The sequence below is a fragment of the Nilaparvata lugens genome, chromosome 8 (assembly GCF_014356525.2).
Source record: "Nilaparvata lugens isolate BPH chromosome 8, ASM1435652v1, whole genome shotgun sequence".
NCBI classification, from domain to species: Eukaryota; Metazoa; Arthropoda; class Insecta; order Hemiptera; family Delphacidae; genus Nilaparvata; species Nilaparvata lugens.
Window position 1 is genome coordinate 14639423 of NC_052511.1, and position 22720 is coordinate 14662142.

Genomic DNA, 22720 nt, shown 5'->3' on the forward strand with positions numbered 1-22720 from the left:
TCAAGTTTTTGATGGATGCCACAGTGGTAGATAAAATCATCGACAAGTTGCCTTCTTGTGAAATCGACAGATCCAAACTTCATCATCTTGAAAATCTCACACTGGCTGACGACAAATTCTACCTTCCTAGTAGAATAGATGGCATCATTGGTGCAGAGTTAGTTCCTCACTTGCTACGTGGGAGTCCTAGTATAGGTGAATCGCACGAATTGATGACTGTTAATAGTGTCTTTGGTCACATTCTGATGGGGAGAGCGCCGATTCTCACTTCAACAAAAAATGTGTCGAATTGTTTTACAGCCATCTGTAGTCCATTCGTTAGTAGTCCATCATTGGATAGTTTTGTGGAACGTTTTTGGGAGTTGGAATCGTGCCCTACACCAAGCTGTCAACTGAAACCGGAAGAGTTGGAGTGTGAGGTAAATTTTCGGAAGTCTGTACATCGTGTGAATTCTGGTCGTTTTGTTGTTGCCTTGTCATTTGCGGAGCCGCCCAGCAGCTTGGGAGATTCGTATGCTGTCGCCGAACGCCGACTGCTGAGTTTGGAGAGACGACTAGAGCATGACAGCAATACTCGTATTTCATATCATGAAATATTGATTGATTACCTACGTCAGGGTCACATGTCGTTTGTAGCAGATCAGACAGACCGAGGTGGTTACTACATACCGCATCACGCCATCGTGAAAGCAAGCAGCACTACCACGCCCATCCGAATTGTATTTGATGCTGGTTCCAGAACATCATCGGGTTTGTCATTGAACCAGGTTCTTCATGCTGGTCCCAAATTGCAGACTGACATTTTTGTTTTGTTAGTTAATTTTCGTTTGTTCCCAATCGCACTAACTGCCGACATTAAACAAATGTATCGACAGATATTAGTGGAGGATTCCTGCCGTCGTTATCAGCGTGTATTGTGGAGATTTTCGCCGGAGGATCCGATCGAAGTTTATCAGCTCAATTGTGTTGTTTTTGGTGTTTCAAGCTCTCCATATTTGGCGCTTCGCACCGTCCACCAGCTTGTAGAGGAGGATGGAAATCGTTTTCCAGCAGCCAAGGCGAGAATACCAAGAGACATGTTCATGGACGACTTAGTCACATCTGTCGCCACAGAGTCAGAGGCCGCGGAGCTGTATCATCAGTTCAAGCAGCTGTTTGAGGGAGGAGGTTTCTCGCTCACAAAGTGGACGTCAAATTCACCATCAATGCTGGAGAAATTCTCGGAGGAAGAGAAATCGTTTTCGTACAAGGATTTCGAAGCAGACAACTCCTTGGCTATCTTGGGATTGAATTGGCAACCTAGTACTGATCTGTTTCAGTTTTCCGTCAAGTGTGGTGAGGTCGTCGCTACTAAGCGTTCTATTCTGTCAGTGATGGCTCGTATCTATGATCCACTTGGTCTCTTGTCACCGTTTACGTTATTTCTAAAATGTCTTGTCCAGAAACTGTGGAAATTAGGAGTGGATTGGGACGAGAAGCCGCCTGAGTCTATATGCACTCTTTGGGAGAATTGTCAAAAAGAGTTGCCTCTATTATTAAAATTTGCTGTTCCACGTCACGTTGGTTTGTTTCAGGATTCTCACATCAGTTTGATTGGTTTTTGTGACGTATCATTGTCGGGTTATGGTGCAGTTATCTATGTGAAGTCGCAGAAGGAGAGCGAGGAGTCAAGAGTTGTATTATTGTGTTCCAAGTCCAAGGTAGCACCATCTAAAGTTGTTTCAATACCTCGTTTGGAGTTGTGTGCGGCACTCTTGTTGGCAGAACTCATGAATTCAGTAGTCACTATTATTAGTGAACGTTGTCATGTGTCTTGTATTGTCGCACTCTCTGATTCGACAGTCACCTTGTGTTGGATTAATGCTCCATCCGCGAAATGGCAAACTTTTGTTGGTAATCGCGTTGCAAAAATACAGGATTCTTGTATACAGGAGTGGATGCATGTTGCCGGAATTGAAAATCCCGCGGACTGTTTGTCTAGAGGTTTATCACCAGTAGAGCTTGTGAACATTCCGTTGTGGCTTTCAGGTCCATCATGGTTAGCAGAGGACGAATGCGATTGGCCCGTCCGAACTCAAATGGAAGAGATCGTGGATCCACCGGAGGCGAAAAAACCGTCAGTGTTGACAGTCACAAAATCTCCTGATTGTAACAGCAATGCAGTATATTCATTGATTGGTCGTTGTTCGGATTATGGTCGTCTTTTGAGAATTGTAATTCTTGTTCTCAAATTCTTACGAATCTTACCCCAATCAGAGGAATCAGATTTCGATGTTGCTGAGAGGTATCTATGTAAAGTGGTGCAGAAGATACATTTTTCATCTGAATTTGTGCAATTGGAGAAGGGAGAAGATTGTTCTATGTGCCTTCGTCGCCTGTCTCCATTCATTGATAAAGGTGTGATTCACATCGGCGGTCGTTTGTCTCATGCTGGACTGGAATTTGAGACTTGTCATCAGATGATCCTACCAAAATCCGACGCTTTCGTATCGATGTTGATTGATTATCATCACAAGAAGAACTGTCATGCTGGACCTTCGTTATTGTTGTCCTTGATCAGACAGAAATTCTGGATACTGTCTGCTCGCTCTATTATTCGTATTTGTGTGTTTAAGTGTAATCGTTGTTTCCGTGTTCGACCTAGTAATAATGCAATCATTCCAAAAATGGGTGACCTGGCTGCTTGTCGAGTGTCACAATGCAAACCATTTGAAAATTGTGGTGTGGATTACGCTGGTCCTTTGTGTATTACTATGACGAGACGTCGTAATCCTTGTATTTTGAAAGCCTACATTTGTCTGTTTGTGTGTATGGCAACAAAGGCGGTACATATTGAGTTGGTATCGGATCTATCAACGCCCATGTTTTTAGATGCGTTTCGTCGTTTTTTGTCACGTCGTGGACCCTGTCGTGTGATGTATTCCGATTGTGGTACTAATTTTGTAGGTGCCAAGGAACAGTTGCGAAATATATCTCAACTTTTGAATTCGTCCGAGTTTCAAACCACATTGACTAGTCAACTCGCCGAACACAAAATTGAATGGAAATTCATTCCCCCTGGTTCACCGCATTTTGGAGGTCTATGGGAGGCAAATGTCAAATCTGTAAAGTTGCATCTGTTCCGAGTAAGTGGCAATCAACTTCTCACCTATGAGGAACTGAACACGGTGTTGGTGCAGATTGAAGGTGTCCTGAATTCCCGCCCACTGTGTGTACTGAGTGAGGATCCGTGTGAACCACTGGCTTTAACCCCAGCGCACTTTTTGACGCTCACACCGTTGAAATCGTTTCCCATGCGGGACGTGGACAGTGTCCCTGTGAATCGTCTCACCAGGTATGAATTGATTGGTCAACTCATTCAATCGTTCTGGAACCGATGGAGAAGAGAGTACCTGCACGAACTCCAAAGTCGTAAAAAAGTCGTGAACTCCAAAGTCGTGAAATCCAGCATGAGTGTGTTGATCGCCATTTTGGTTGACGAACACGTCCTGACAAGTTTATCTGGATCATTTTTGGTGGGTCGAAACTCAGAAAACGACACGTTGAACTAACCGTAGCTAAAATCTACACAAAACTGTCAAGCGGAACCAACACCAGGAGACTTGGTTCTTGGTTATCCTTCAATTGGATGGCGATACATAGTTTGAATCAACAGAGTCATGAGAACGAATGAATCGAACTTTCATGGTTCTCCCCATTCATGGAATATCTATTAGTGTATCATATACACTCATACACCAACTTTAACTTTCTCATAAAACTTTCCCTCATAGAATTCATCAGATTCTTTGGATAGTATCAGAATGACCACTAATGTATAATTCTCTGTCAAATAATGTGAGAGATATGGAAGACATTTGAGAGTTGTAAATTGATTTCAAAGATTATATTTAAATTTATATTTTAAAAAATGTAGATTTTTTTTCTAATTTATATTTTTATTTATATATATTTTTTATATTTTAGATTCCGTTTTATATTTTGAATGAGCTCTATAGTAGAGCTGCTTAACCATATAATATGTTATTGATTATGTTCTTGTTCAGGTATGAAGTGATAGTGGATCTTCTCAATTCAAGATAAGTTGCTTATTTCAATTGTTAATGTTTCGGCCAGAGCATTCAAATCGTAGCGCCAAATGCCAGACTGGTTCTGCGAATAGCAGCTGTGTTTGCGCACGCGCAAACCGTCCTGCTTGCTTGGCATTCTGGAAGTTTTTAGTTTCGTCAGTCGTTCTTGTTCGTTTTGTCTTGTCTTGTTGTGAAGACCGAGTTCGTATTTTGTAATGTAATTTCCATCGGAAATTTCTAGTAATTGATTGTTTAAGTGTCGTGTGTGTGGATTATAAATATAACATCGTAAATAGTGTTAAATTGAATTAATTTGCATCAGTCTGAATTTATAAAGAATCCAGTTTGAGCTTCGTTCGGAATATAGTACAGTATACGGAGCCTGCAAGTTGAACACGGAAAACCAGCCTGGAAGCGAAAACCTATCTTTTTCCCAGATTTCTTTCCACCCCTGAATCTGACCAAAACACCTAATAAAGGCTTCGAAGGGCAAGTAGACAAAATTGGATTAATTCTGGTGAGTTTTTGCTCTTTTTTATTGTTCATTAATGCAGAGTTTAACTGTACCAATAACCTGGCTCAAATTGAAGATTAAATTTTGCTCCTCGTTTCTATTTGATAAATTGAATAGTAAATTACAGTCCACTGGTAGCTCTAGCCTGAGCTTTGTTCAGAACAGTTAATTTTATTATTCTTTTCAACCTATGAATGTTGATCCATTCCATGTTCATCATTTTGGTTGTTTCAAAGTATGATTGAAACTAAACTAAACTTAACTGCTCTCCAGTGTTCAAGGTATTTCCAATAAGTTAATAACAACTCATTTTCTGTTTTGAACCATTTTTTATTGTTGAAATTTCTCTTATGATAGTCCATGCTTAACAATATGATTAATTTCCCATTTGAACTTTTGTTGCTTTTGTGATAGCAGATGATTGAGATCAACCCTTCAACCCTTGCAGTTACGTCTGATCATATCAATCGGTCGTTTCAATTTCTTTCCTATGAGTGATATGAATGGCCTAATGGAGGCTCTTGGAGATCTTGAATGAACATTGTCCACCGCAACGGTAACATTCAGAATCGCCAAGAATTATTATGCCATGAATAACCATGATGAACCACCAAGTTTGAGTATTAGCAACTTGAAGTTAAAAGTGAATTAGTACAAGTGGAGTTCCACAAGAAAAATATCTTTAAGTGTAGATATATGATATTTTGTACAACAATCCATTCTATTCATATTGATACATCAATTATTGATCGATCGATTTATTGATTACTATCGATATATCAGAACTTTTGTCACTTCCCGGGACGCTGGTCTCTCCGCTTCTTGGTCGCCCAATAGTGAATATGAGCACCTAACAAGGCGGCGGGAACTAGAAAAAGTAGCCTTCGAGCTCTCAAATGACCAGGATCTGCCGCAACTGTAACATTTATAATTGATATTAAATGGTAATAATTCATAGAGTATAGAGTATATAATACTTATCGAGCATGGAAACTTTTGGTAGTTTAAAGAGAAGGGGAGGAAGTTGATTTGTATTATGAAATGTGAAATGATAGATAAAGTTGACAATGACAGACAAGTTGATTTTTTCAAAAAGAATATACATGTCATATACATATGTAGCATGTGCATTCAAGTAAGCAACCTCACTGGTTGGCAAAGGCAAGACAGTCGCTAAAATATATCTGAAATTTAATAATACCGGTAATGAATTTATTTCCGTATTATTCGGGTATTACAAAATTACAATTAATTTGTGTTTTTCTCCGTTATGTGATATTTATTTGAAATTCATTATCATGATATAATATTTGGTAAAGTATATCTGCATGTATTAACATGTAGAATATTCAGAAATGTGTTTGAGACGAAATTTTCCATGACTGTAATGAATGATAAAAAATGGTATTAGTATAGAATAATACCACCATAGTATGAAAAAGCTGTATTTCTTAGAGGTTCTGATTCGCTCGCCTAGGATGTCTGTATCAAATCAAAACTATTTTGCCATTATATAGTTGATATTCGCGATTTATACAATTAAAAATCTCCATTATTCAAACTCCATATTGAACTTGGTATTCTTCATTATTTCATTATATTAAGAGTGTGATGAAAAATGAAAAAAATCTAAAATGTCTTTATTGAAAGACACGTATTTTGTTAGGCCCACATTAGAGTTGATATTATTAGCCATTTTAACTGAATTATATGGGCATTTACGTGAATGTCATATGCTTGTAAGGGCTAGAAGCACTTATGATGAGTTATGATGACAAATCATTGAGTTCTGTTGCAAGGATCGTTTAAAAAAAAGGAAAATGTGTCAGAAATGTGCCTGAAATATTGTCAGAACTACTGATTTAATAAAGTTATTGGAGATACTAGTTTTGATTGTTGAAACGTTGACAATCTCTAGTAAACTGAAAGCTTGAATATTGAGCTGTTGAATATGAAAAATTACTGTGTGGGTGAAGAGCAAAGATTGGCCAACTGCTGTCGACCAATAATTAAACCTGAGCTCTTTAACCATTTCCCGAGACAAGACACGCCTGAGCACTCCAAATACGGCAATGAGAACCATTATGTTGTATCTTAATATAAGACTTTAACTACAATACAGAGTGATTTATCCACTAAAACAAATATTTTCTCTTCTCTATCAGATGAGAAAATCGAGACAACTAAGAGAGAAACTAAGTAACCAACAGAACCAAATGGATATAGATTGAAAAAGAAAATTGGTTCGTTTAAGTTTTAGAAAATACCAATTCAAAGGTTACTCATAGATATTGGATATTACAATTATTATTGAGTTTTGAACCTCTGAATATGTTCATGCTGTGAACAAATATTGATTGAAGCTAATTCCTTTCAGAATTGAATATTCTATTGAAGTGGTCGTTAAACGGATAAAATAAATCGTGGAAGGTTTCATTACAACTATATACAGTAATATTAGATTGATTTGAAAAATTCACATATTATAAATACACTAACATGATTAGTTGAAATTTAAAAAAAAAAATAGTAATATTCAAATGTAAGCTACTTTTCATCTCATATTCATAATATTGGAAGAGAAATGTAGAAGATGTAAAATATTCTGGACACTGATGCTACTTATAAGAAAACTATTTGAAAATTTTCCTCATATTGTTTCAGTAGTATCAACATTTTCAGATGTGACATCCTTACCACCAGGCCCCTGTTTCATAAAAACTCAGATGTCCTGTAATACACAAACAGCTGATTTTATTGGCTATATTGAGCATGTAATTGGAATGGTCATTCTCCTGTATTACGTGAATTATAAGTTTTATGAAACTGGGCACTGGTCTAGAATCTCCATTATTGGATCGATATCCTATTTGTTCATGTTCTAATGAGAAATATTCTTGTGGAAAAGTGCAAATAAGCTAGAGTATGTTCTCTCCAATAATTTTTCCATTAATCTCTACCTTATGTATGAATGATTGAATGTGACAAATGTCCTCGATCGGCTTCTCATCAATTTTTCTGATACTGAGTTTTTGTGCAACAATAAACTATACCGTACTAAAGTAACTGGTCAAATAAATTGGTCAATCAATAATTGAACTACACAGAGGGTAGTTAATGCTTGAACTTGTAACAATGATGAATTTTTACGAATTTCAGGCTACTTCAACTTCCTAAACCATTGGGAAATTAATTGCAATGAATCGGTATTTCTTCAAAATGGCATATCATTGTCGGAAATATTGTATTATTGAAGCTCTAGTAATAAGAATGCAGAGGTAATCTACAGTACACAATCGCATAACACAGTGATATATTTGCAGAAGGTCTGATCTTATTCATTGAAAGATGAATTATTGTGAATTGATGAATGGAGAGATTTACCTTCGTTCATCATCTCAGACATGAATCGGGACTCATCTTCAGAGAGAGGTGACGCCTCAGCAGGAGAGAGATGGATGCAGAACAGGACAAAAAGCACGCAGATCCCCAAGGCCACATGCAGCTTCATGGTGAACTGATCAACAATCAAATCTAAATTCTATTTTCATAGGTGTTCTCATTGTATTAAAAATATAGAGAAGATAGACTACAGAATTTCCGCATAAACAGGATGTGGAACATTTTTGTTGATAGTCAAATAAATATTATTCTATGAGGAATATAGGAGATTGTGGTTCGATTAGGTAAATTCAGCAGATGAACATCAATTTTGAAAAATTTGAAGGTTTGCTCAGGCGAATCGCTAGAAAGAACATTGATCCAGAAAAATATGGGAAGTTCAGGATATAGTGGTTTCATCACATATAGGTAATAGATTAATATTATAGTCCGACTCAATTCTAGAATTGATTGTCTGTACCTATTTTAAGTTATCTTGGTTAGTCTATTTCAAGATATCTTGGTTATCCTTTCCAGCATAATAAATAATATCATTTCCGAAGAAAATACACATCTCACTTTTCAAATATGAGAATCCACTTCAATTTCCTTTCCACTGGAATGTATGTGAATGTGGCCAAAGAATATTAAGTTTGAGTTTTATATGTTCAGGAATGGAATTAAGTGTATCTAATGTGTGATTCTCATAGAAAATAACAGTCTTTGGATGATTTCAGCCGAAATATATATAGTTTTTTGTTAGGAAGGCCTTGGAAAGTTATCATATTTAATAAAAAATTTTTTTATTGATGAATTAGATTTTCTATTTTTTACCCTTCCCCCACTACTAAATTCGAAAATTCCTAAGGAATGCTGTTCAGAATCAATTGTTCTTTCACGTGATGTGTGGTTTTTTATCATTACTGGAAAAATATTCAAGTTGTATAGAATGAAAGTGGTGAGTTAGCATAATTTTTGAAGAACCTCGAGAAATACCCCTTTATTGAAAATTCCCAGCTCTAGAACCAAAAATAGTCCTACGTGACCACTCAATAGGCGTATTACAATTGGTAACACCTTAGGAAATAGAATACATTTTTTTAAACCTACAGTTTATTCAAAAAGAGAATGAAATTCTATGTGAGAATTAAAAAACTTTATTTTTATACTTTTGAATAGAACACTTTCATACTCTGGATATATACAGGACTTCCTATATAACGGACCTGCGCCTACAAAACAAAATGACTGCCATTGTGGTATGTGGTGGCCGGCATTGGTATTTTTAACGGGAACTAGATGTTCTGAGATTTTGAAAAACTGAGACGCTCTCTAACAGCTGATTATTGATTTTTTCTCAGTAGGGATTTCTTTCTATAAGACCACTACACGGCGGCTATTTTTTTTCTAGACTCAGGTCCGGTAGTATTTAGGAGGTCCTAATATAACACTTTGACAGTTGTAATACACAAAGGCTGAAGCGGCTCTATTGCACATAAAATTTGTCTAAGCATACTCATTCAGTCATCCACTTGGCGCCATGTGGTGGAACAAGTTGGCTGTAAGGGGTTATGTGGAGGCCAACTATAATCATGTTTATTGAAATAAATCAATTAAGAAAAATATCATCATGATTCAAATAGTTCAATTCAGAGATCAATGTATTAGAATACAAATTCTAAAATAGATAGTTTGACGCCATCCATAGTTTAATTGCGTTTGAGGAATCAATTCTGGATAATTTTGTTAGCAACTCTGTGGCACCTCTTGACCTAGCCAATCGCGAGAAAATGTAACGGTATGTGTTTATTCTTTAATTGGATGGCGTGACATGGTTAAAATCAACAGAGCCATGTGAACGAATGATTCGAAGTTACATGGTTTTCCCTATCTCATGGAATATCTATTAGTGTATTGTATAAATCCCTGTGCATCAACTTTCTCAAAAAACTTTCCCTCATAGGATTCATCAGATTCTTTCGATAGTATCAGAATGACCGCCAATGTAAAATTCTCTGCCAAATAATCTGAGATATATGGAAGACATTATTTTGAGAGTTGTAAATTGATCTTAGAGATTAGCTGATAATTAGACCGTTTTATATTTTGAATGAGCTCTATAGTAGAGCTGCTTAACCATATATATGTTATTGAGTACATTCTCGTTTAGGTGTGAAGTGATAGTGGATCTTCTCAATTCAAGATGAGTTGCTTATTTCAATTGTTTATTTTATTATTTTTTTCAACCTATGAATCAACATTCCATGTTCACTATTTTGGTTGTTTCAAAATATGATTGAAACTAAACTAAACTAAACTGCTCTTCAGTGTTCAAGGTATTCCCAATAAGTTAATAACAAATCATTTCTGTTTTGAATCATGTTTTATTGTTAAAATTTCTCTCATGATAGTCCATGCTTAACAATATTATCAATTTTCCATTTGGACTTTTGTTGCATTCGTGATAGCAGATGATTGAGATCAACCCTTCAACCCTTCAACCCTTGCGGTTACGTCTGATCATATCAATCAGTCGTTTCAATTTCTTTCCTATGAGACCTATGATTGGCCTGATGAAGGCTCTTGGAGATCGTGAATGAACATTGTCCACCGCAACTGTAACATTCATCCATCGCCAAGAATTATTATGACAAGAATAACCATAATGAACCACCAAGTTAGCAACTTGAAGTTAATAGAAAATTAGTACAAGTGGAGCTCTACAAAAGAAATCTTGAAGTGTAGGTATATGATATTTTGTACAACAATCCATTCTATTTATATGGATACATCAATTATTAATCGATCGATTTATTGTTTATTATCGATATATCGGAACTTTTGTCACTTCCCGGGACGCTGGTTTCTCCGCTTTTTGGTCGCCCAATAGTAAATATGAGCAGCTAACAAGGCGGGAACAAACCTTCGAGGTCTCATATGACCAGGATCTACCGCAACTGTAAAATTCATAATCGATATTAAATGGTAATAATTTATAGAGTATAAATAATATAATACTTATTGAGCATGGAAACGTTTGGTAGTTTAAAGAGAAGGGGAGGAAGTTGATTTGTGTATTATGAAATGTAACGTAATAGATAAATAACAAGTTGAATTTTTCAAAAAGAATATACATGTTATATACATATGTAGCATGTAGATTCATGTAAGCAACCTCACTGGTTGGCAAAGGCAAGACAGTCGCCAAAATATATCTGAAATAATAATGAATTTATTTCTGTGTCGGGTATTAGAGAATTACAATTAATTCGTGTTTTTATCTGTTATGTGATATATATTTCAAATACATTATTATTATATAATATGTTATATTATATCATATATTAACATGCAAAATATTCAGGAATGAGTTTGAGACGAAATTTTCCACGACTGTAATGAACGATAAAAAACGGTACCGGTACTTGCATAAATACCACCATAAATGTGGAAAAGCTGTATTTTTTAGAGATGCTGAATCGCTCGCCAAGGATTTCTATATCAATCAAAACTTCTTTGTTACTGTAAAGTTGATATTCGCGATTTATACAATTAAAATCTGTATAATTCAAACTCCATATTGAACTTGGTATTCTTCATTATCAATATTCTATTAAGAGTTTGATGAGAAATGAACAAAATCTAGGATGTCTCTATTGGAAAAAAAATACTTGATATTGTCGGCTCGTATTTCGTTACAGTAGAGTTGATATTCGTGATTTATACAATTACAGAATCTGCATAATTCAAACTTCATATTTAACTTGGTATTCTTCTTTATTAATTCTCGTACACTGATGCACAGATGAGAGTGACATAAAAATTGAGATGAATTTCGTTTTCTAAAATGAATTATTGAATGAAAAAAACATTCTTTATTTGGCGAAATTGAGACTTTTTAGTCCTCTCTACCACTCAACCTGGCAAATGTGTGTGAACAAATATAAATATTATTAAATTTATTCTTATAAATGGAAACATTAATAAAAAGACAATTGTCCTGTAATCTTCACGAAATAAAAGAATTATAGAAAGAATTAGCCTATTATAAAATTCATCAAATGTTCAAAGTAGAATGTGAGCAAGGCTAATGTTATTATAGGTCCTATTTACCATATTTGGGATGAGAATGCCTGCTCTGTAGTGTTTCATCTTTCGCGTACGGTAGGCCTCTATAGTGGCTAAATGTACTGTCACAGTCAGTTCGAAAAGATTTTTGTATGCTTCATCCCTAACGTCGGATTGATTGTTTCTGTTTTTTTCCGAGCCGACTGGGGCAGCTGACAACACTCCCGGCCACTATAGTGGCCCATTCGATCTGAGAGGACAAACTGAAAAACTCTATTCCGACCGCAATGGTTCAAATGAGTTGAGCTAGCCACTAGCGATACTTTCTGCCGGACGTTCCCAACTGTACAGTCCAAACGTGAACAATGGATTTTCAACTTTTAATATTCAATTACGTACTAGAAATAGTAGAACATGCGTGAAATAGCTTCGGGTTTTGTTCATTCACTCCTGTAGAAGTTGTGATAAATGGGTCAACACCATCATTTCACATGATATTGCTGACTTTTTGGTATTATCATCTCACTAATGGCTCCAAGTGTCTATTGATTTATTCACACGCTTTTGAGTAGATGCCACGAGATATGGAATGAACCTAAACCCCTCAAATGGTGGAAAAATGTCTGGCGAGTTGGGGATGTAGAGGTGGAAATATCTCTCTCACACAGTCATCATCCCCTCTTACTCTACATGAATGAAGAACATCTAATCTAATATAATCTAATCTGCATGCTTACGGCCAGTATAGAGAGTGTTCGAAGAGAGGATACCGGCTGTCGAGAACAAAATGACCAAACTCAACCCTGGAAAATTTTGAGTTGAGTCTCATGTAATGGGAGTCGGAGGCTCATGTTATATCTCGTGGCCTCCAGTATATAGACGGTCGGATGACTGAGGAGGCTACTCCACATATATGTGCCACTACAACGCAATGTGGTGACAAGGGAAATGTCTGCTTTTGAAATTCCATAGCTTTTATGGATGTAAAGCATGTTGGAGCCATATCGATGTTGATATGTCAACTTGTTATGCATTAATAGAATATAGTAATCAATACACTTGAGGAAATTTAATATTCATTGTCCAACTGTATAATTACGTTCCTCATACTCATGATCTAATTCTCATACTTTAATGACTGTGTGGTGTTTGAGGTGCCTTAATAAAATGGTAACAACTTAGATTTTGTCAAACATAATCATGTCTTATTATTCAATAACTTTCTTTTACAATAATTCATGTTCTAATCTTATTCATTGGACTTTGTTGTATTCTTGTTGGAGGATGGTTGCAATCGGCCCTATTAACCATTATATCTATTCCTATGTCTATTGCGATCCTTGCGTCGACGCCATCGTCCGTACATTGATCCCAATCTCATGAAGGGACGAATCCATTGACTCCTCGCAGATCTTAAATGACCATTGTCCTCCGCGGCAACTGCAACAGTCGACATCGCCATTTCAGAACACAACAGCAAGTCCAATGATAAAGACTGGAAGTTCTCTCGTGCAGAAGAGAGATTGAATAAGCAGACATGATAGTTCGAGACAAAATCTTCAGGGTACGGCGAACTGCGATCCCATACCCCACAGGTTTCGATATTTTTTAAAGGACGAGAGAAGTAACCAAGTACTCTTTCTTTTTATTCTATCGAATCACTTTGTAGTAGTGTGAAATTGAGTGGGTATATTGTAGTTGTTTTCTATTTGCGTGTTTTCTTTTCAGGTTATTGAACTGAATGAGCTCTGAATCGTACTTTGAGTTTAAAAGTGAGAATAAATTGACCATGTTTTTATTGAATTTGCTAACTTGTTGCTCAGTTGTCGAAATAAAAGCAATTTTCGTGCATTTTTCAAGTACAGTTTCAATTTCATGTCGTAAAAGCCACTATATTTGGAAATTGTACGAGCATTGACCTTTTTGCAGCTTTGGCTTTTCCACTGAAAGTCAGGCTCAGCGCTCGTGGAGGGGGAATAATTTTCAGTGAAAAGGCCACAGTTCGAATTGAGACGTAACCGGAAAGACATGTTATGTGCGAGCCTCAGTCCTCTGAATGGGTTTGTTACCTATTCAGAGGGACAAATCAAAAATTTTTACGGTAATCAGTAATTTGACTTAGTTAAAGCCCGAATTAGATAGAATCAGTAGATGTAAAATTAGGAAATTATTTGTGCATGTAAGTTCAAGTATAGTGTGTTCTCTTGAATCGTATGTGAGTGTTTCTGAAGTAGATTTAAATATTGTTAAAATGGTGAATGCCAAACTTTTGTTGTTTTCTTTTATAGCTTGAAATTTAGTTACATAGAATGAACGAGGCCCGAATTTAGTTGCAGCCAGTTAGCAAGTTCCCAAGTGTAGAAATTAAAAATTGAATATGCCCTCTGTTTTGAATCAATTAGGTACTTGATAACTTTGTTTGAAAATTTGAATGTTACATGACTCTTATCAATTCGTTCGATATAGAATTCAATAAATCTGACGTTGAATTCTAATAGTATTTTCAATGAAGTTCCTGACTCTTAGTTACTAAAGTTGCTAGAAAAGGTGACAATTAAATAATAATGATGATAATCTGTGCATTTGAATGAACGAATCCACTAAGAGCTCCCAACCAATCAAGGATTCAAACATAAGTTAAGTTCAGTAGAATAATTTCATCATATATTATAGAAGAGTAGAAATACCCCCTCCGTTTACATCTGATGGCGTGCGGCGAGATAGTCCGCAAGATTGACTATCGAACCCTTTGTTTTCGAATATTTCAGGTAAAAGATTCCTATTTTGGAATATTAACCAAGTCATGAGACAAAAATATTCTCGTATTTGATAACTTCTATTGTGTTCCAAGTAGCCCCATAGAGAAAAGTGAGTATTTATACCTCTATCTTACATCACTCTATAATATACAGATGTGGAAACCTATAGGATCGCAAATCGTGCTCTGTATTACTGCTTCCTGATACAGTAGGTTACTATTATGATACTTGTCAAAATCCACAGCCCGAAAAACTACTTCTTCTCTTAAAATATCATTTTTTCTCACCTTACTCTTTAATGTTCGGTGAATGACTCCACAAATTGAGTTAAACTTTCCTATTTTCTGAGGTATATCACATTCTCTGTCATAGGATACATCACAGCCAAGATATTTAAAGTTGCTCACCTGTTCCATTATCATATTATTCAAAACTATTCTGGAACGCAAGGGCCACTTGCCCCGAAATGCCATTACTTTCTATTTCTGAGCTGATATAATCATATTGAAATCTGTACTTACAGCTTGAAACTCATGAATTGACATCTGAAGCTTATCCTCACTTTCCTGAATTATCACTGTATCGTCAGCAAACATGAGAGAGTTGAGGAAGTCTCCCTGCCCAATTTTAACACCTGAATCTACTCTTTGTCGCCAATTGCTCATCAGCTCGTCAATATATTTATTAAATAGCGTAGGTGAAAGATGGCATCCTTGTCCAACACCTTTGTTTATGATCAACTCTTTCTCAGGTTTACCTCTTATACTCATCAGAACAGATGTTTTTGAACCAATTGCTTATCAGCTCGTCTATATATATATATTAAAAAGCGTAGGTGAAAGTGGACATCCTTGTCTAAATCCTTCGTTTATGATCAACTCTTTCCCAGGTTCACCCTTTATACTTATCAGAACAGATTTTTTTGAATACAGTTCAGCAATGATAGTCATTGAATGTTTTGGGTAGCCTTTATTCAACATTATTTCCCACAAGAGTGTCTTATTGACATTGTCAAACGCCTTTTCCCAATCGATGAAGGCCAAATGTGTTTAGCAGTTGAATTCTCAATTCTCTAATCTTAAATTCATTTTGAACAGGCAGTATATTGAATGTGAAGAATTGATTGCTGTTATTTATGAGGAGTAGCCTATGGACGGAGTTCAAGGTATATCTCACTTGAAATTAATTCCAAATAGTGATTTTTCTCAGTCACGATCTGATCTCAGTTTCATTGATGGCTTGTTGCAGTGAATAGAAGTAGTTATCATGATAGTATGGGTAATCCGTCAAAATTAGAACTCTTAATGAATTTTTCCCATTTGGAATTTTTGATACTATCGACATATATTAGGTTTTCCCAGAATAAAAATTGATAAGACCATACAAATAAGCATGAAGGATTTATATTTCTCAAGTAGATCCTTAATCTTTGATGAAGCCTTGAAAAAAAGGTTCTAATATTCTGAAAAGCTATCAAATTTACAAATATCATACTCAGTTCATCAAATGAATGTGCTCAAATCAGAGTAAGTGTGACTCACAAAACACTTTTTAGTGGTGTATAACTCATGGCTCTCACAGACCTATTATTATTGTTTATTGTTTTGAAGGGACGGATTCAAGGATCCAAAGGTTCGAAGAACCCCACACGTCAACCGAAGCTTATTGTGTTCCCAAGTAGTATGTTAGTTAGGCAAACCAATACCTGTGTTTCTTACAAGAACCAGGAGTTTTTCCCTATACTAATTACTAACATCCCATCCATCACCCTGTTGCTTGTTGCAATCCAGTGTGATATGCTTGGCAGTCTCATAAGACTGATTGGTTCCACTCCTGGCTTTCTTTGCAGGTCCTACCGCTGAGGAAGGGATGGTCAAGTTTCCTCTAGGGCACCCGGCCACCCTTGACTCAGCCTCTTGACCCACATTTGTGCCTGGAGTTTCGCCCATCTATGGTCTCTTGGGATTTTTCTTTTTGCCCCTCCGAGACTTCGCAGGGTCAGAAGCCTCACCTCTCCCAAAAAGTTCTGCCTAAAACCTAACAGAGGGATGTAATTCTCGCATTGCTGGATAGTTCGCAGTGTATCATACGTAAGGAATGGAAAGTTCTATACATCAGATAGAGAGAGGTTTAAAAGAATTGATTCCTATTCAAGTACAAACGATCCATACAAATACAGAAGGTGAATCGGAGTATTAATAAATTCCATGGACAGAATAATATTAATGATGAATTGAATTCTTTCATTGTTATCCTTAATCCATTCACTTTGATCATACTCATTAAAATTTCTTCTGTTCATGAATAGAACTATTGATACTTTTAATACTACTATTGTTAAATTTATCATTTTCCAATGAGGAATTCGTTTATTTGAATTGATTGTGATTCATTGCATTTGTGATGTAGACTATACTATAAGTGTTTGTTTTTGTGGAAATAAATTTGAATTTGAATTATCATATACCCAAGTGCTATTTGCTGAAGCCTATCTGCTACAGCCTATCTATCTATCAGTGTACAGTATAATAATGACAATAGACCCAACTGCTCAGCAGACTACATTATTGTGATTCCACATCAGGATTCATGGGCCCCGGCCGCTTATCATTATTAGCCATTTAAGCGGAATGAGATGGGCATTTGTGTGAATGTCGTCTGCTTGTAAGGGCTTATGATGAGTTATGTTGATGTCACATCTTTGAGTTCTGTTGCAAGGATCGTTAAAATCACATTAAAATTAATTTGTATTGTCAGAATCACTGGTTCAATAAAGCAATTGGTGATACTAGTTTTGATTGTTGAACCATTGTCAATCTCTAGTAAACTGAAGCTGGAATATTGAGCTGCAGAATATGAAAAAATACAGTGTGGGTGAAGCGCCAAGGGCCATGAGAGCCATCATGTTGTGTTATAATATAAGACTTTTGCTACAATGAAGAGTGAGTTATCCAAAAAAAGAAATATTTTCTCTCCTCTCTCAGATGAGAAATCGAGATAACTACAAATAGAGAGAAACCAGGTAACCAACAAAACCAAATGGATAATATAAATTGAAGAAAAAAATTGGTCTGTTTAAATTGAAGAAAACTCCAACTTCGATTTATAAGTTTTTCTTGAATATTTAATGTGAATCATTATTGAGTTTTGAACCTCTTTGAATACGTTCATGCTGTGAACCAAATATTGAAGCTAATTCCTTCGAAGATTCTATTGAAATGGTCGTTAGAAGGGAAAAATAGATTATGGAAGGTTCCATTACAACTATATACAGTAATATTAGATTGATTTGAAAGATTTACAAATTATGAAATACACTAACATGCGATTAGTTGAAATTAAAAAATACATAATATTCAAATGAATATTCATCTCATATTCATAATATTGGAAGAGAAATGTAGAAGATGTAAAATATTCTGAACACTGATGCTACTTATAAGGAAAATTTTCCTCATATTGTTTCAGTAGTATCAACATTTTCAGATGTGACATCCTTACCACCAGGCCCCTGTTTCATAAAAACTCAGATGTTCTATAATACACGAACAGCTGATTTTATTGGTTATATTGAGCATGTTATTGGAATGGTGATTCTCCTGTATTACGTGAAACAGGACACTGGTCTAGAATCTCCATTATTGGATCAATATTATTTGTTTATGTTCTAATGAGAAATATTCTTGTGGGAAAGTGCAAATACGTAACTAAGCTAGATTATGTTCTCTCCAAGAATTTTTCCATTAATCTACCTCAAGTATCAATGATTGAATGTGACAAATGTCCTCGATCGGCTTCCCATCAATTTATCTGATACTGAGTCTTTGTGCAACAATAAACTATACCGAACTAAAGTAACTGGTCAAATAAATTGGTCAATCAATAATTATTGAACTACACAGAGGGTAGTCAATGCTGGAACTTGTAACAATCTTGAATTTATATGAATTTCAGGCTACTTCAACTTCCTAAACCATTGAGAAATTAATTGCAATGAAGCGTAAATGCTACAAAATGACATTATATCATTGCAGGATTGGCTCTAGTAGTATAATCTAGTATACTAGTATTATATAATAGCATTGTATTATTGAAGCTCTAGTAGTGAGAATAAATTCAGAGGTAATCTACATTACAGAATCGCATAACACAGTCGTAGATATGCAAAATGCCAGATCCTCTTCATTTTAAAAGATAAATTATTGCAAATTTATGAATTGAGATATTTACCATCGTTCATCATCTCAGACAAGAAGTGCGACTCATCTTCTGAGGGAGGAGACGCCTCAGCAGGAGAGAGATGGATGAAGAACAGGACAAAAAGCACGCAGATACCCAAGGCTACATGGAGCTTCATGATGAACTGATCAACAATCAAATCTGAATTCCATTTTTATAGGTGTTTCCATTGTATTAAAGATATAGAGAAGATACAAAACTTCCGCAAAAACAGGATGTGGAATATTGTTGATAGTCAAATAAATATTAATTATGAGGAATATAGGAGATTGTGGTTCAATTAGGTGAATTCAGATGGATGTCAATTTTGGAATATTTGAAGGGTCTAGGTAAGCTAAGATGAATTGCTGGAAAGAACATTGATCCAGGAAAATATGAGAAGTCCAGGATATTGTGGTTTGATCACATACAGGTGATAGATAATAAATATTACTCGACTCAATTCCATAATTGATTGTCTGTACCTATTTTGAGTTATCTTGGTTAGTCTATTTTGAGATATGTTGGTTATCCTTCCTAGCATATTCTTTAAGAATTCTCTACTAATGAAGCTAAAAAGTACAGGACATTGAAAAATAAATGAATTTAATGTTTCAACGTACTATACTTTTCCAAATAGACGAATACGTTCAACTTGTAAGTTAGACAGTAGCTTTGATAGTAATTCGTCCAATATAATTATGATGATTGTGTATTGAACTGATACTGTTTGTAGAAAGATATGGAATTATTGATGTTTGATACATACAACCGTGATTATCGAATTTATCATATCGTATTGCACTTTTCGCGTAGATATCTGGATTCGTATGTGATCAAATGCGAAAATTAATTGCTATAGTGTAGAAAAGCGTCAAAATGATCATTTTGTTCGAATAGAGAAGACGAGTTCTCTTATTAAAAGGCTCTCCTATCGTATTGAGATATCTCCAAAGTATTGAGTATACTCAAATAAAAATGATGATCGATCGCATGTATTCTGTAGAAAAATATCAGACATATTATTATTATATATGTTATTAATTTATTTTATGGTATTATTTTATCTCTTTGAATATCACTCTCCAATTTCAAAGTCTATGTCTCTCAACGTATGAACATTAGATTTTGGACTGTGAAAATGAGTGCCACAATAATAGAGGATGAACATATCAAAGTCCTTTTACCTCCTTTCCTTTCCTATGCTAAGGAGGTGATGAAGATTTGAATGTACCTTTTCTTGTGCACATACTCTCGATAACTATAGTGAGGTCCACGTTATAATGACAGTATTTGTTCAACTTTGGAATTGCTATCCTTGTCTATCATTCGACAAAGCCGGTGGTACTATCCTTTTCTAGGTCCACAACGAAGCCAATTATATTTTTGACAGTGTAGAAATATAATTAATTAATACAGAGAATCGTCATCGCTATTCTCATATCTTTAACCACTGCCATTATAACGTGGACCTCACTATAAATGTTTGTTGTACTCATGTTCATCCCATAGAATACCTGCGATTACAATAGTTCCTACTAGTCTCTAACATTTTTTTCTTTGGGAATCCAATAGTTTTCGAAATATCCACTCTCTGGAGCATGACATTAGACACAGTTTTTTTTGAGTATCTTAGGCTAGGCGCACACCAGTTAGTCAATAAAAGACAAGACATGATCAGACACAATACTTCACATAGTTGCTTATGACGCGACACACACTGATTAGTCATTGCAATTGGACATGTCTTCATGTGAAGTATTGTGACTAAACGTGTCTGATCATGTCTTGTCTTGTCTTGACTAACTGGTGTGTCAAGCCTTACTCTTTTTCGCTTTATAACTTTACAACAATATTGATGAAAACCCTTGATGATTATGAGCTTATAGAGCATCATATTCTCTTCAATGTTATGTATTACTTCACTACTTTCAGAGGCCCGGGTTCAAATCCCGGCCCGGGCAAGATATTTTATCTCGGGCCACTCCCGTGTTTCGGATGGACACGTTAAGCCGTCGGTTCCGGCTGCCTAAAAAGCAGTCGTTGGATCATGTCAGAGGCCCTGAAATTGATCAGTTGCGACCTAAAAACTCCAGACCTGAGCCAGCCAGGTCACTCGAAATTTTTTTTTTTACTTCACTACTTTATGCATTCCTCTACGACTGTTGCAGGTTTGTAGCAGTTTTAGTGTTGAGTGTAAAATCTTTAGTTTTGCATCCAAAGATCAGATAAATTACGTGGAACTACAAAGCAGTTCTAAGGAATTTTTGAAACTCAATTTTTAACTTCTGAAAATAGTACATACTTTATAATGTACTTTATAATATTCAAGAATCCTTGTATCGAAGTGATATTCTCTTAGGATACAAACTGATGGATCAGGTCGTTATGGTGATTTCAGCTAGTTATCGACCCACTAAAGCTGAATAGCTCCAGTTTCTCATCATTGCACAGTTTTCAGTGGCATCGATTTCCACCGCGACTTACCTGTTCTCTTTATTTGCTACTCAAATCAAAACGAACAATTGTCTCTATCATTATATATCAGTACCAATATATTTTCATTGCTTCTGATTGAATTGATAAATTGAGTCCTATGTATACTAATATTCTAAGGTTTCACTCAAGAAATAGCTTGTCAAAGTTTTGAATACAAGTAATATAGGACTGGAGAGTAAGCTGCTCTTGAGATTTGATACAACGACCCAGGTACCATTAAACGTAGTTTTGAACATGAATGAGGAAATTTATAGTCATTGAGGCTACCAGGACTGATCGATTGTCATCCAGAAATCCATTTGGTCACTATCCTTCACTCCTCTCTTCCTCTACTCCTACTTGCAAACTTCTGCCTATGAAGCTGGGAGCTTAGCGTTTGTATTAATAGTGATTTGATTCAGATCTCAGTTGAACATGTAATTTCCTCATTCTGGTTACATAGTATTGATCCTTCCAGTAATCCGTCACTGCTCTCTGGACTTTAGAGCCCACTAACGAAAACTAGAAGCTTGTGATTGTGATGTGGAAGTCTTGAAGTACATTCTACAAACTCCTTCTAATGGATATGACTGAGTCAATTGAAATAATGAAGTAGCGCAGAGTGGACTTATTCTTTCAAAAGAGAAAAAATATTGTTGAATAACAAGGACCAGAAACTGTACAGTATTATTGTTCCTTGTTTTGAATGTTCAAAGTAAAATAATGGCCACATCTACATACAATCAAATGGATGGAGTTCAATTATTTTGTAAAAGTGATTAATATGGAGGGGTGGTTGTCGGGAAGTGATAGATGTTATTAGTGGTTCTCGGGTCTTGAACTTTGCATTGGTTTGAGTAGGGCCATTTTTGCCCTCCCCACTGGTGTTTTGTGGCGTTTTAGGGGGTTTCCGTTATTCTGTGTCACTCTACTATGTGTAATAGTAAGATTCTCTCTGAACACATTAAATTACATTGACTTCCTCAGTTCGAATATTTGAGGAGCAATTGATTGATTAACCTCTGGATTCGAATTAGATTTTAATTAAAGAATTGAAATTAAATTCTTGTTGGGTAGCACCTATCAAAACCATATTTGATCTTAAATTAGTAACTATAATGAACTCATTCAAGATAATTCCGTTTCGAGTTTTGATGTTTCACTAGAAATAAAGTACACCACTATTGAAGGATCAAGTAATTAATTGATCCATGATTGTAACTGTAAATGAA